This window comes from Crocodylus siamensis, chromosome 3 (genome assembly GCF_052110815.1).
Source record: "Crocodylus siamensis isolate JL-2025a chromosome 3, ASM5211081v1, whole genome shotgun sequence".
Taxonomy (NCBI): domain Eukaryota; kingdom Metazoa; phylum Chordata; order Crocodylia; family Crocodylidae; genus Crocodylus; species Crocodylus siamensis.
In genome coordinates this window covers 26,278,866-26,294,217 of record NC_143397.1, presented here as the reverse complement: position 1 = coordinate 26,294,217, position 15,352 = coordinate 26,278,866, and the positions used below count along the sequence as shown (strand labels likewise).

The window sequence follows — 15,352 nt, the reverse complement described above, 5'->3', positions numbered from 1 at the left end:
GTTGGCAGGTGAAAGAAGTGTTTGGCTACCTTTTCTTAGAGTCAATAGTGTAAATTACTGTTGTTAGAGGGCAATAGTAGCTCAGAAACTATAGCCTAGAGGACTGTAACTAGGGTGTATGCTTGGTAAGGCCATGAGGTCTAGTCCTCCTTATGCCACGTGACACATACCTCATGCTTTATAGGAGTCACTGTTTTACTTCTCAAGATTTGAGTGGCAGACAATACCCTCCCACAAGCCTGTATTAGAAAATGCTGCTTAAAAATACACTGAGGAACTATGGCTAAGAGCACTGCAATATCACTGAGAAGCTAGCCTGGTCCTGATTACCAAAAACTCCACATTTTTAATCCAAATGCAATAGCAAAAAAATAAGGTTGAATCTTGCCAGTAAATAAGCACGTATAATGAGCGGTGTGGTGTTTATGGCAAATACTGCTACACCAGAGTAGAATGCATTTGAGGGCTGGGGGCAGCAAATGTTTCCCCTTAATGAATGGATTTAGCCTGAGCTTTGGGTCTGAGAGTACCATTTACAATCAAGCAGAGGGTAGGCAGGTGAGACACCCCATTCTTCCCACAGGTGTGTTCATTCAGCCAAATCAGGAGACCTGAAGCACCCTTAGTGCTCCAGGCCCAAGCCACTTTTCAGTCTGTCACGGATGCTGAAAACCATCAAGAGCTGGGATATTTTTGTGTTCAGGGCTGATTCCACTCATGCTTGAACTCCAGCTCTCCACAGGTTCCCCACATCCTCACTTACTCCTCTCTACAAATAAACCCCATGTTTATGCTGCAGCTACAATGGCTATGATGATCATTTTTCAGAGAGCTGCAGCCTCTTCGCCCAGCCAGCAAGGTTATGGCTGTTCATGGGAGATGTAACCCGCTGATCGCTAGTTGTTATAACTGACAGCCTCCAAGGGGATCAGAGCAGGGTTGAACCAGGGGTGCTCAGACCCCAAGTGGAACCAAACCATGCTTCGGGAGGGGCTGCCTACAAGATATGGATGTCCAAACACAGGGGTTTCCTCACAGGTTACCTCACAAACATGGCAGCAGTGTGTAAGCCCACAGCAGTTGTGGGTTAAGGGGGGCTAACTTGGCATCAGTTCCCTCTCAAGCTGGGTACAGACGTTACACATAATCCGCACCAAGCCACGGGAAGTCACAGCAGACCCGCACCCCTCCACACGTTCGGGGCGCCGCATACGGGCTGAACGTGGCGGGAGCCGGTCCCACAGCGCTCTGCACTGACGTGCACTCAGGCTGAGTCCACTGAATTCAGCCTAACTTCTGCGCCAGATCCCCGGCTTCAGGGAGAAGCCACCGCGCGGGGGGCCTGATGTGATCAGAAAAGGATCCCATCCCGTCTGGCCTCACAGGGTCCCTCCAGCCGGCGCGTGCTTCCGTGGGGCGTCCGAGCTCGCCCCCACGCAGCCGCGGGCTGCGGGCAGGGGCAGAGGCAGGGGCCGGCGCGGCGCGCAAAGGGTTAGGGGCGGGAGCCCCGGCCGCGGGGGAGTCGCCCAGCGAGCAGCACAAACATCCCAGCGCATTCCTGGGCTAGTCCTCAGCTGCCAGCAGCTGATTGAAACCAGCGCTGCGCCCGCCCTGAGTGGCTAACGAGGCGGCTGGCGACGGGACGCCGCCTATTTAAGCTGGGCCGCGGGGGCAGGGAGCTCGCCAGCGGCAGCCCCGGGTCGTGTATGCGGCGAGGATCCAGCCCGTGAGTCCCGGGGCTGGGCGGGCTGCGAACAAAGAGTCCGCGGCGGGGCTCGGGCTCGGAGGGGAGCGGGAGGCGCCCTCCGGAGGGGGAGGGCACGCCGGGCCGGGCGTCTTCTGTGGATCTGTGTCTTGCTGGGCAAGCCGAGATGGGCAGGAGGGTTGTTTGGCTAAGCAAACACTAGTCGGCTCTTCCCCAGGAGTGTGGTGGACCGGGTGGGAGCGATCGAGGATAGAAGTGTCAATGCGGTGGGTTTTCATAGTCACTCGGGCTGACCCCGGAGGATCATCGAGTTGGCTGGGGAGGGGGGTCGCTTTCTATCTAAAAAGCCATCAATGCTACCCTGCGCCCTGTAGTGTTCTGGCTCCTAGGGGTGGTGGAGGGGAGGCTGAGTACTGATACTAGATGAAATCTTAATGTCAGAAGCTGAAGTGACTAGGTTAATGAGAGAAGGACTCCCCCTTCCTTGAGTGGTAGATGCTCAGAGTTCAAAGTGCCGGGGCCTGCTGCTGCCATCCTCTTGACGGCAAATACCCCAGAACCTGTATTTGTACGGTTAAAGACTGGCATTATTTGCCTCCTGGTGAATGCTGGAAGCTCCCAGTGAGGCTGGGATGGAGCAAAGGGTAGTTGACTTTCACAGATGAATTGGATGTGCTGGGAAAATGACACTGAGAAACTCTTGTCTCTAGGCCAAAAGACTGCATGCTCCAGTAATGAATTCTTCTTGAACTTGCTAGTTCAAAATCTAGTCTAAAACTTAAAGCTGTGGTATTTGGGTGGCTAACATTTTGCAAACCCCAAATGCAAACAGTTCTTCATTGTCAAACGTGTTGCAAGGTAACTTGGTGTTTAAGAAACACTTGCCAAAAAAAAAACAGACTTGCCATCAGTCTGTCCTTGAAATAGGAAAGTACTTCAGAAGTAGAAAAGAAATGCCTCTTTGCTGCTGTGGGAGGCTAAATTGAATGAATGGAAAAACAGGTGATCAATATGAGTACAGGCCTAACTCTTAAAGATTAATTTAAGACCTCTAGTTTAAATGGGTCCTGAAGGCTCTAGCCACCTGGCAGCTAGACCTCAGCCAAGGTGTAGATGGTGATATGAAGAGTCAGGGCCTCTGCAGTTCTACCTAAGCTCACCAGTTTAACTGCAGGTACCAGGTGCTACATTTTTATAATCATGTGATGATAGCAAACACAACTATACCCAGGGGTGTGAATTGCAGAGAAGCTAGGGTGGCTAAATTTTTTTTTTTTTTTTACACATGGGGGGGGGGGGGAGGGGAAATGGGCTGGTGCATGAAATAATGCTGCTGTACCAAGCATGGTTGCCATCTGCCTACCCCTTTGGGTTGTATACTTCAGAGGCTTGGGCAGCCTGCTGGGCTGACCAGGGTATCTACAATCATTACACAGTCATTCTAGGGGGCATGACCAGTGAGTTGGATGGCACTCTGCTAGCATGGAAAGAACTTGAAGCAAGCTCAAGCTGTTGCCAGTTACTGTGGCATCCAAGTGCCAAGTTCTGGCAGCCAGTGAAAGCAGGCTTGCTTGGTGTGGGAAGCTGCTAGTATTCTTGCCAACTATTTCTCCTCTCTTCTTCCCCTTGCCTCAGGGTGCAGCATGAAATCCAGGTCTCTCTCTGTGTAGAGGAAGAGCTTGTTGACTTAAACTGTCAACTTCTCTTCTTCCAATGTCCATACAAAGATGGCTTCCATTTGGCATGGAGAGGTGCCAGATAAGAGGCAGAACAGTCTTGTTCTAGCTTGATCTTGGCAGCTGGCTGACTTGTTGGTGGGGTTTTTTTTGTTTTTTTTGGGGGGGGGATGGCATGTGCTGAGGTGAAGAATAAGACTGACTTACCATGGAACCCCTAAATTCCAATAAACTAGGTTGATATGCTGGTTTGATTTTTATCTTGCAGGGGTAGATGTTAAGGCCTTCTAGGCTCCTTCTCTGCAGTACATGAGTTTATATGGCCTTGCAAAAATATTTTTAGTACTTGATTACTTTGGGTCAAAGCAGGGTTGCTTCCAATAGTCTTTTTTTGGTATGGTGTATTAGAATATGCCTCTAGACCAGTGGGGGCTGAACTTCTTGGCAGAAGTGCCACAAATCAACCCTGCATCTTCCCCCAAATGCCCCTCAGGACAGGGAAAAGAAACCAGTCTGCTATGCTGTATGCAGAAGCTGCCCATGCCACTTGGGTGGCATGCATTATGCCAATTACCCACTTCCCCTCCACCCTGTGCACACAGCAGTGGCATTTGTTTAATACTTAATTTGACTTAGTCCCATACTTGAAATCCGTCTCCAGACTTGATGTTAAACTTCTACCCTTCCGAATGTAACTGAGTTGGTGCCTTGCTGAAAAGCATCCATTAAAATGCTGTGTAGACCTTCACTCCTTCCCAAAACAATAAACAAAGATTTGTAGTTGGTGCACATCATGTTAAATTTATAATGTGCTTGGAACACAACAAAGGCCAGTTGAGGACAGGATACTGTCCTTGAATTTGAATGTCTTGCATGTCTGCCAGTTCATCTCTTATTCTTGAGCAATGAGACAATACTTGCTGAATGACTTGTAGGATGAAGATGACGTTTTTGTTTTTGTGTTTTTGTTTTTTGTTTTTTAAAGGGCCAGTATACTGACTTTCAGTATCTGAGCTCATGAATTAGACTGCATTGGTTCTTTTAGCTTGACTGCTCAGCATGAACTACTTGCAGACTGAATAACATGTCAAGGTAAGTAGTAGTTATCATGTCAGTTACCTAGAACATCTCCTTGCAGTTACGGGATGTTCTTTTTGCATAATGATTTACCAAAGGAAGAATGGCCTTTCCCTTCCAGGACAGAATGAATAGAACCACTGAGAAGCAACAACACTGCAGTATATGGTAGACAAACTAGTTCATCAAACATTAATAAGACCATACAGCACTCCCATCTAGTAGCACCATTATAGCTGCTTCACCTTGAGATTAGGGGTGGGATTACTTGGCTTCAGGTACAATCTTGAAAGGGCAACCATTAAAGTAACCCAATTTCTAGGCACTCTAGAAAACAGACTTTCAGCTGGAAAAATCTAGCCTGTGCCTGTAGCAGATGAGGGTTTTGAGGAGAACTAATTACTGACAGCAAACCATATCTCCTCCTAAAGAACAGTCTGCCTGCTACCTTCATTCTTGTGTGGGTAAAAGGCAATAAAGAAGACCTGGTCAATACTAAAACTAGAGCCTTTGATGGTATCAGGAACTCCAATTTGCCATGGTGCAGTTCCACTTGGTGTAACTGCTGTTATCTGTTACAGGTAACTTCAGATGAGGAAAATTCCTGTGACTTATTTAAAATACTGACTAGTTGGCTACTACCAAAACAGTGTTTTGATTTTTAGATAACCAAAGGAACTAAATGGGTTATCTTTGACCTTTGACTTAATATGTGGAGAAAAGGGGCTACAAAAGAAGGAATGGAGGGGGAAATGATGCTTCTGGTCCCTCTGCCTTGGCTGGGGCAGTGGTGCCATTAAGTTCTGAATATATCCATCTCTCTAGTAATGAACTACTGGGGGGGGGGGGCACCAGCAAATAATCAAAATGGCAATTACTGCTCATGCTTAAACTTAAATAATTCTCTGTAGCCCAGGGATATTGGAAAGCTGCTAGTCGGCAACTTCTAAAGCCAGTGCCCATACCCTTTTATGGGGGGAAAGCGGGACGCTGTCCTATAGCCGAAGGTTGGATATTGGCATCTCTGTAGTTTAAGTTTAGTGAAAATCTGTGGTCCATGAATTAATCTGAATCTATAATGCTGCCAATAGCAAGAATGCTGTACTCCATCTAGTAAGCTTTCTATACATGGCCTTGACTTTGAGGCCAGACAGGCAGAACACTAGCACCACATTTCTAAGGTACTTGGAAATATTTGGAGCTCTCAGGAATTCTGGTATGGCTACAAAAACAAGTGTTGGCCCTGAAGACTTTAGTTATCAAAGTTTCTCCAAGTACAGACAGCCCCAGGCTGAAGAGATTCAATTTTTGCAGGCTGGTCTAAACTGTAGATTGAACTAGTAAGTGAGCATCTACACTTGGGGAATGGCCAAATGCAGGCCAGAAGTTTGGAGGGGGCGGGGGGGGAGTGAAGGGGGTGCTAGGTCTGGGGCAGAAGTTCAATAAACCAGTTGAAACCTAAATTACTTAAACTGTTTTCAAAATGGCCAAAATCAACTTAAGGTAAGTTTTGATACTACATTCAGATTTATGTGCACTGAGCCTCTATATTACAGATTTTAATTGCTTATCCTAGTCTATAACCTAGCCCATGGGACAAAATTAAGGGTAGTTTGGCTGCTATCTATGCCTAGACAGAAGACTGCAATACCTGGAAAGCTGTTTTAACCCCTTGCAGGGGGGAGTTCCCCTTTGTGATAAGGGGGAAAGGATAAAAGCTATGACCTCTTGGTTGAGGTTGTTTCTGCACTTCAAAAAAGGAGGGGGGGGAACCCTGGAAAGAACTCTTTAAGATGAGGGTTAGCAGCCCATGGAGCCATTCAGTCAGGCCTACACAAGGGGCTTCAGTACTGGGTGTCCTTCTTTGCTCTGCAGGAGGTGGAATGAGTGCCAGCAGTGGCTAGGTCATAGTGCCTGCCCATCTCCCTTTCTCGCTAGGTCAGGACCTTGCAGTACAGAGAAGGTTGCTGGCTGTTCTAAGCAATGTTTCAGGCAGCAGTGCTCTCAATGCTGGCTTTGAGCAGGGCTCTAAACTCTGAAGTGAAAATCGGATCTTGGTGGAAGCCAACACATGCTTGACAAACAACTTGAATGTGATTGTAACAGCTATGGTGCAGATTTGTCTATTAACTTGAACTACAGCTACTTCAAGTCCCCTTGATCTCATGAATGGGGAAAGAGGAAGGATTATTGAAGGGAACAGGAACACATTTTCTTGGTTTTGGGGGGGGGAAACCTGAGTAGGAATGAATGTTGTGCCGGTAATTCTAGTTTAAGTAACTGAGGGCAGTTTACATAAACTTCCAGTTGGGTGATGGACATGGGATAGATGCATACAGTATTAAGAACAAAATCAGACTTGTGGAAAAGGCTCTGGTGCCCTTGTAGGTCCGAAATGATACCAGACAAAGATGTAGATGCAAGGTCACTTGGGGACTTTGAGTAAGGCTTCATAAAAGTTAACTTTTTTTTTTCCATTGAATGCTCAAACTTTAGGGAATGCACTTTATCTTGGATAGCTGGTTAGAATGGTCTCCAATAGATAATCTGTAGGTTATGCTACTGTGACCTGTTGAATGGCAATAGGTTCTGTCAACTGCAAGTGCAAACTGCTTGCTCTGCATTGGGGGGGGGGGGGAAGTGTACCCAGATATTAAAGCTATGGGCAACTCTTTATGTGAAAGTGTTTCAGTACTTTATTTGACTTGCAAGTTTTAAACTCATCTGCTTTTTGCAGTTCTTTCTGTATAAATGGTACATATAACTTAAATGAGTTAAGAAATTGTATACCATGCATTTCAAGGTTATTCAGGGCATTGCCAACACTGCATATTTCACATTTTGTGTGAGACTCTCTGGCAAGTAGTTCAGAGATTTATGTGCATAAGTGTCATTGAGTCAAGCTATGCAGGGATCTACATGAATGTGCCATTATACTTGTTCCACAAGCTGTACTAGTATAGCACTGCTATCATTGGGGAAACAATCCAGAGTTGTTAAGAAGTGACCAAGGATGTTTCTGACTACCCTGGTTGGCTAGTTGTACTACACACACTCTAAATGGTGCCGTCTTGTAGGAATCTTGGCTACCTAGCATAATATGGCCTCTTACAAAAAGGCCACAAGTAGCTAACAAACACGCACTAGAAATCTTTGACACTTTGTGCAATCTCTCTAGCTAGGACCAAGCTGAAATCTCCCTTTTTTTGTATTCTTGTGCAGCTGCTCTCTGAATTGTGGTTTTCTATCACTGCTGCTGAACCATGCTTCTAAAGTGCTTGCACCTTTTTTTGGGGAACCTAAATCTCAATCTGTCCATATCTCCACCCCCCCCCACCCCCCAGATTACTAACGCATCTTTTTGCAAGGCAGCTTTTCTCTAGAAGTATCCTCTGCATTTGAATTATCATAGCACTTCTGCTATTCCCCTGCAGGATGTACTGAAATTGGCAGGAAAGACTTGCTTTCCTGGCCTCCCTTGGCCTTTAGATTTTGTAATTGTAAGTTAATAGTTACATTCAGTAACTTTCAACTGAATTGAGTTGTGTATTTTTTTTTTTTTTTTTTTTTTTTTTTTTTTGGTACCAAGAGATAATGAAGAAGCACATGCTGTGAAAAGGACAAAGTACTAAAGCTGCCTAGAAGATGTTTACTATCTCTTGCCCTAGCTTCATAAAGAGAACTAGGTGACTGCTGCTTGCCATGCAGTAATTTGTGGCCTTTCATGAAGTGCCAAGAAGACGACTATTTGCAATTTTATAACAGTAGAATAAGTGTTCTGGTTCATATCATTGACTGACTTTATTGGGCCTAGCTACAGAATTGCCCTATCTAGTATAGGGGATGCTCTCACAGCTGTAACAGGCTATCTCTAATTCCACAATTATTACCTAAGAATAAAACCAACTCTAACTTCATTTCATATAGTCTTGAAATGGGAAAAGGCTACCAATTCCTGTCACAACTTCAATTCTGAGTAATTGGAACAACACATGCATTTCTGAAGAACCATTTGTTGGTTTGGCTTGGTGTTTGTTTTTTTTCCCCTTGTATAAAAAAGGATGACCAAGTAAGTCTTGGAATGCTAGATTAATGTTCCATACAAACATGTTCAGAAGGGCTAGAGTAAGATAATCCTGCTAGGCTTTGAAATGCAGTGAACAGTTCAGTCTCTTGGAGATCATTCTAAGGTTTCTTAGTAGGCCTGCTTTTGGGACCCCAAAATCCTAGAACTTCTTAAAGGCTAACCTGATTTGGGGGGTGGGGGTCAGTACTCCCTTCTATTTAATGCAGTCTGCAGCAGATGACAATAGTATCTCCTTGAAGTAGATGCTCCATGCTAAGCCAACTCTCTTCCTCAAATAAATGAGTAAACTTGAAGAAAAAGTACTAGTACTGGGATTGTTAGTATTACTTGCTCCCAAGAGGAGGTGTTGGCACAAGACCAAAGATTCATGGTATGAGGCTTTTCCTGTGCTTCTAAATAGCACTACCTTGAGCTTTAGTATTTGAGGTCTCTCTTTAAATAGACTGTATGAAATGGTGTAGATAAATGGTCTGTCTTAATGCTAAAGTGTACAGGCATTCATACACAAATAGTGAGACCTGATCCTCTTTTTTTTTTTTTTTTTTTTTTTTTTTTCTCTCTGTAACCAATATTCAACTGCTAAATTCTCCCATTTTAGGTGTATACCCAAACAAGTGAGAGCATGACTTATGAACTCAGGGGGGAAGAAGTTTGTTTTCCTTCTCCTGCCAATAGAAAGACTAACTTCTTAAACTAGTAGTTCTATCTAGATTTTTTTTTTAAGGCTTTTTAAAAAAAAAAAAACAAAAACTTAAAGACCAAACCCTTTTTTTGAGAACATGAGATTTTTTTTTTTTTTTTTTTTTTTGTAGATCAAGGATTGCATAGGAAACTCTCTTTTTCCCCCCCCCCCCCCCCCCCCCCCCCCCAAATCTCTTTAACTTCAAGTCAGGCCACAGGTGGTTAGTGTGGCAAAGGTAAGAAATGCATCTGGAAAGGCCTGTACCCAAAATACAAAGCGTGTCTTATTGTCCCTCCCCACCAACATAAAATTGAGGCCAAATAAGCTCATATGAAAGCAAGTAGTGCTCCTTGGAATACTTGAAGGCAACAGCAACACTTGCCAACAGCCCTTTGTTAAGGTTTGTTAGAGCATTGGAGTCAATGGCTACAAGGTGGCCTTTGTATAGAATGTACAGGAGTGATGCGTGGCAGGGAAGTGGCACTCTCTTCTCTTCTTTCTTTCTATTGCAGTTAGAACAGGGGAGGGCAATTTATTTTGGGCAGAGGTCTGCTTACTGAGTTTTGGCAAGCCATCAAGGGCTGTGTGACAGGCAGCCAGGGGCAGATAAATATTAACTTTTTTTTTTTTAGGGGCCCCTGCAGGCAAAATAGAAATGGCCTGGTGGGCTGCATCTGGCCTGCAGGCTGCATTTTTGCCCACCCCTGAGTCCTCCTTCATGTAACACAATAGCACATCTAAACTTCCTATGGTTCTTACTGAGGGCTCGTTCAGCTGTTGGTAGCCACTTCATTTACAAGTGAAATGACATGCGTTAGTGGGTTTGGAAGCTGAGTTAATAGCATCTGGGGTTAACTCTACCTCCTTGAAATATCACTACTTTGAGTGAAGGTGGGAATATCATTCTGAAGGCCACTTTTTTTTTTTAACAATGGAAGTAGCTTCTTGCATCTTGCAAATGGCTCTTATTGCAGTAGTGCTATACTACTGTCTTGTACAGTAACAACGGGGTACTTGCACCAGATGACCGACGCATGAAAATAGTACCAGTTACCTTTCAAAACTGGACAAACAAGGCTATCTGAACCTGGAAGGCAAGCCCAGACTAGTGAAACTATAGGCTAAGGCCACTTCTTACAAACCAAAGTAAAATACTAAGATGTACGGGTACCCAGGCCGAAGCAACAGAGTTGCACTGCTTTCTTGGCATTATACTTGCTATGCATGTGTAGCCCTACTTCTTGGTTAAAAACTTTACACAGGACTGGATGTGGAAGGAACAGCCAGTAGCTTGATGCCCCTTCTTGGGTGGGAGAACTCTTGGGACACATGGAACATTTTTGCTAAAACAAATTTGGGTAACTGGAAGGCAGCTGTGATCAATTAAACAAATTGGGCAGTATCTTTTTAAAAAAAACAAACAAAACCCAGGTATGAACCTTTCTAAATGACAAAAAATAGTAATGATCACTCTACTAAATTCTTTTTAACATGGCAACCTGAAGTGGGTAGGGGACCAGAAGCCTACTTGTCAAACAGGTGAACTTTATTTAGTATGTCTACTGAAACATTCTGAACTAAATGTGGTGCTCTCCTGAGCTAGTGTCAACTAATCCTTTAGTCAGGCCTTAAAAACCCCCAACTCCCTCTAACAACAGTGTAACCTTTGCATACTCTTGGGCACTCAGCCTGGCAGTCGCTTTCTGCCCTTTGCAGGACAGAAGTAACATACTAAAACAAACTGTAGTGCTCAAGTTGCATAGTATATTAAGCCAGCTCTGTAACACCATATTCAACACTTGAAAGCACCAAGTGCACAATAGTCCTGCTTGTTCAGTAGGAAGTGGCAATATGTGGTAGCGTTTTTCAAATAGAAAGCAGCTACCACTCTTGGAGTAGATCTGGGTGCCAGGAATCCATCTGGTGACACTGCTTTTGATGCCCATATTTCTAGAAATGGGGCCTCAACCCAATTTCTCTTGGGGGTAGGGGGAGAGATGTCCCCCTTCCTGTTTGAAGGGCAGTTCACTCTCTCCATGAGCAAATGAACTTCCTCCTCTGTGTAGAACACTTTTTTTTGGTGGTGGTGGTGGTTGTTGTGTTGGTTTGTTGTGTTTTAATTTCACAAGCATTTAACAATGGGCTGCAGCTCTATAGGACTGCCTGGCTTTATTCAGCAATCTGAAGACTAAGTTGTCCTGTGGCTAGTGCTAGTGTTTCTTTCATTCACTGAAGTCTGGAATGATGCCATGGCTCAGTCCATGGTACCTAATTGCTGGAGAATGCATACCAGTAACATGAGCAAACACCATTCCAAGTTGTATTCCTCTTAAAATCCTCAAATACTCATCTTGCTGCTTTCCAAGGAAGCTAAGATTATAACTTATACAATAACTAGGCTTGCTGTGGCCTAAAGTAAACTTGGCTATTTGGCCAGAGGTTCTGAGTTTTTAGTCCATGTCCAGATGAGCATAGCCATGCATCTGTGGCACCATAGATTGTATCTGGAGATCCACATACTGCATGGTCCGTTGTCTTCCACAGTGCAAGGGAGCAGCATAAAAGGTGTGGGGGGGTCTTATTTAGTGTTTGGGTTTTTCTTTTGTTTTTTCTAGTTTTTGTTTCTCTCTTGCCATACCATGGCTTCCTCCCCTACCCCACCCAGGGTCACATGCCAGAGCACACATAGTACAGGCATTCCCTGGGGACAGTTGGCACTGGCACAAGGCACACTGCTGTTGGCTGTCTTCAGGGAACCAAATGTCTGTTCACATCTGGATATGGCCTCATATATGAGCTTTTTGGCTTCCCTGACTAATCTGACAGCTGGGATTGATACTATAACCCATTTAGCCTTTCATTCTCCTCCTCAGTGGTGAAGCTGCCTAGAGAACTTTTTTGATGGAATCTGTCAAGCTGACACAGCCAAGAAGTTTCTTTCATTTTGATTTAACTTGCTCAGTCCATTATCCTTACCAACCCTCTCCTTTTGAGCCAGCTGCCTTGGTATCTAGTTCCCTCTCTCTTCTACACTACTCAAACTATTACACGCTTTGGTAAATACTACTATTTTACCCAATTGCTTTTGAGAGGCATCTTGGCAAGTTCTAGATGCTCAGATGAATAGTTCATCCCTAAAGAGCTTGGTGTTGTGGTGGTGGTTTTTTAATGGCTGTCGAACTGTTTGATCAATCCTGCTCTTCATAGATTAGACCATAGTTCTTGGGCTTCAGGAGAAGGTTGGTAAAAGAACAAGTTGAGGGCTTATTCAGAAAGGCTGGACATGTACTTGTACAGGGGGGTTGGACAAAGCACCTGAGGAGCTGGCTAATGTGATTGCAAAGCAGCTGGCCACTTCTTCTGAAATCTGTGACCTCCTTCAATCACCATGATTTAACTAAAAGCAAATATAGTGGCCATCTTTGAGAGGGAAGAAGGATCCAGGGGATTAGACTAGTCAGCCTCACCTTGGTCCCTAGAAAAATCAAGGACTCCATTTCTAAGGACTTGGAGAAGGTGGTGATCAGGAACAGCTGTCATGTATTTACCAAAGGGCAAGTCCTACCAGATATAGTCTGATTGCCTTCTGTGATGACTGCCTCTATAGATGTGATGTACCCTGACTTTAGCAAGGCTTTTGATAGTCTCCCACAGCATTCTTGTGAGCAAGCTAATGAAGTATGGGATGGATGAATGCACTGTAAGGTGGGTAGAAAGCTGGCTGGGTTGTTGGGGTCAATGGGTAGTGATTCAGTGCCTTGGTCTAGTTGATAGCAGTACCAAGTAGAATGCCCCATGGGTTGGTCCTGGGGCTGGTCTTTTATCAATATAATTCATTTAATGATCTGGAAGATGGGATGGAGTACACCCTCAGCAAACTCTCAATCTCATCAAGATGCCAAGAATAGCAGATATGCTGGAGGGTAGGGCTAGGTTTGTCTCCTTGTGGCCTAATCCTCCATGTTCCTCAGTCTCACAAGGTTCAACAAGGACAAGTGCAAAGTTCTGTGCTTGGGACAGAAAATTCCCATGTATTGCTACAGGTTTGGGAACAAACAAGTTAAGCAGCATCTTGGGAGAAAAGGACCTAGGGGTTACAGTAGATGATCTGACATCCTGGGCTGCATTAGTGGGAGCATTGCTGGCAGCTCAAGGGAAGTGATGCTTCCCTTCCATTCTGCATTGGTGAAGCCATATCTGGAATGCTGTGTCCAATTTTTGGGGGGCCCCCCACCACAGGATGTGGATGAACTGGAGAGTCCAGCAGAAGGCAGTGAGAATTCCTTCAGGATTTAGGAAGGTAAGGCTGACTAGTCTGCTTGGGGCAGTGCTACAAATTCTCTAGTGCAAGGATTGTGGGTAAGAAAAGCTCAGCCCTGGAGTAGTGCTGGTAACTGTACAGAAGCTCAAGGGAAAAAAGGCTGACTTAATCCAGGTTAGACTGATCTAATCTTCCTGGAACTTCTCTGCAGCTTGCACTTTGAATCCAAATATAAGGTCTGCACTCAGGTGAACCAAGTTGGGTGGGCTAGCCAATTTTTAATGTGATCTTACTTCCCCAAACATCTTGTATGCAGCCTTACCATTTGGCTGCAGAAATGGAAGAATTTTTCCAGGAGGTGGTTCTTCTAGAAACTTCAATTCATTTTAGTCAGCTGTTTTTTATAAAACCCTGACTCATGTCCTGTGGCTTCTCTTAATGATGTCTTTTAAGACTTGCTTGAAATACAGCCTTGCTAGGCAAAGGACTATACTTGAAAATACTAGGATAGGTAAAAAAGCTAAAACCTGGTTCATCTAGCCATGATCTTAGAATCATTATTTCTAAAGATTCATGGCAATCCAAGACTATAATAAATAAATACAAACTTTGAGTTGGTCCTAAAACAGCCCTTTAAAAGAAAGCTATTCAGAGCTCAGTTGAGGTATTACTTGGGCTCAGTTTATGGAACTCCTAATTCTGAACTAAAACCCCTAACAGCTAGCAAATGAGCTAGGCTGCTAGGGTTGAAGCCTTTCCATCCTCTCTGCAACACTGAGGTGATGCAGTATACCCAAGACCTGACTTCTACCTCTTGGGCACCCAGGGCTGCTTGGCTGCCCAATACCTACTCTGTTCCACCCTGTTAAAGCTCATGAAGATGGATTAATCCATTTAATGTTAGATAAAAGATGCATTAATGCATTTAGTAATTTTAAGATGCTTCATTTTTTGTGATCTTAAATGATTTGGGAACTGCCCCCAAGTGACTGAGGGACCCTACCACTTGCTCCTGACTAGCAGGAAGGCAAAAACCATGATTTTAAATATGGTGCTTGTTGCGTCCCTACGTAGTTGGTACGAAGCAGCAGGGCCCCTCAACCAGTCAGCAATGGCTGGGAGGGGACCTGCAGGGGAACCAGCAGGGATAAAGGTGCTACTGCATGGCCCACTTCTGCTATGAATTTGGTCAGTCCCTAGGTGCTGATGTCACTTGTGCACAAATGGCATGCAACAGGAAACTTCACACTTTTTAGATGTGGGTGCTTGTGGAGGTGTCTGGATATCCAGTCATGTAGCCTTTAGGAAGACTTCAGCTTCCTGATTTTTTTTTTTTTTTTTTTTTTTTTTTTTTTCCCCTCTCTACAGCCAGAGGACTAGTAGATGCATTCCCATATTTTGATGAAGTTGTAAATTCTCAGTGAGTGTTAAAACTGCAGAAATAAATAATACTCTAAATTTTATAAATGAGTCCCTTCCTTCCCCATACCTGAACCCTTACTTGATTTCTATCTAGGCAGCCTTGAAAATGGACCACTAATTTGTGCTAGAATGAAGAATCTTTCCCAGGGGAGCAGGCAAATGGCTACAACTTAATTTTAGCCATTCTGCCTGATGCTTTTTTTTTTTTTTTTTTTTTTAAAACAACATGGTATAGCAAGAGACTGGGCTTCAGTGAAATGGCCCCTCAGTCACTTTTCCTGAAGCTGCAACCTTCAGCCTCTGTACAGTCTATCTGTATGGTTGATCTTGACTCTGCTCAGACCTCCTAAAAACAGCAGGCAGTTGTCTAGCTATCTGATCTGGACTAGAAACTAGTGCTAGATCACAGATGAAGCATGTAAAGGCCACAGCTTGCCCTAGC

The 15,352-nt window shown here is 44.4% G+C and overlaps 1 protein-coding gene across 2 annotated transcripts in view; it reads left to right on the top strand.

Annotated features, from left to right (window-relative positions):
- The first annotated feature begins 1,398 nt into the window (after nucleotides 1-1,398).
- DAB2 (DAB adaptor protein 2) overlaps nucleotides 1,399-15,352 on the top strand; it is a 31,190-nt gene continuing 17,236 nt past the window's right edge. Inside the window, exon 1 of one of the 2 annotated variants that reach the window (XM_090037984.1) lies at nucleotides 1,399-1,726. The gene's annotated coding sequence lies outside the window, so the exon portion shown is untranslated. The remainder of the gene's footprint in view (nucleotides 1,727-15,352) is intronic. The other variant, XM_090037985.1, reaches the window with a different exon arrangement.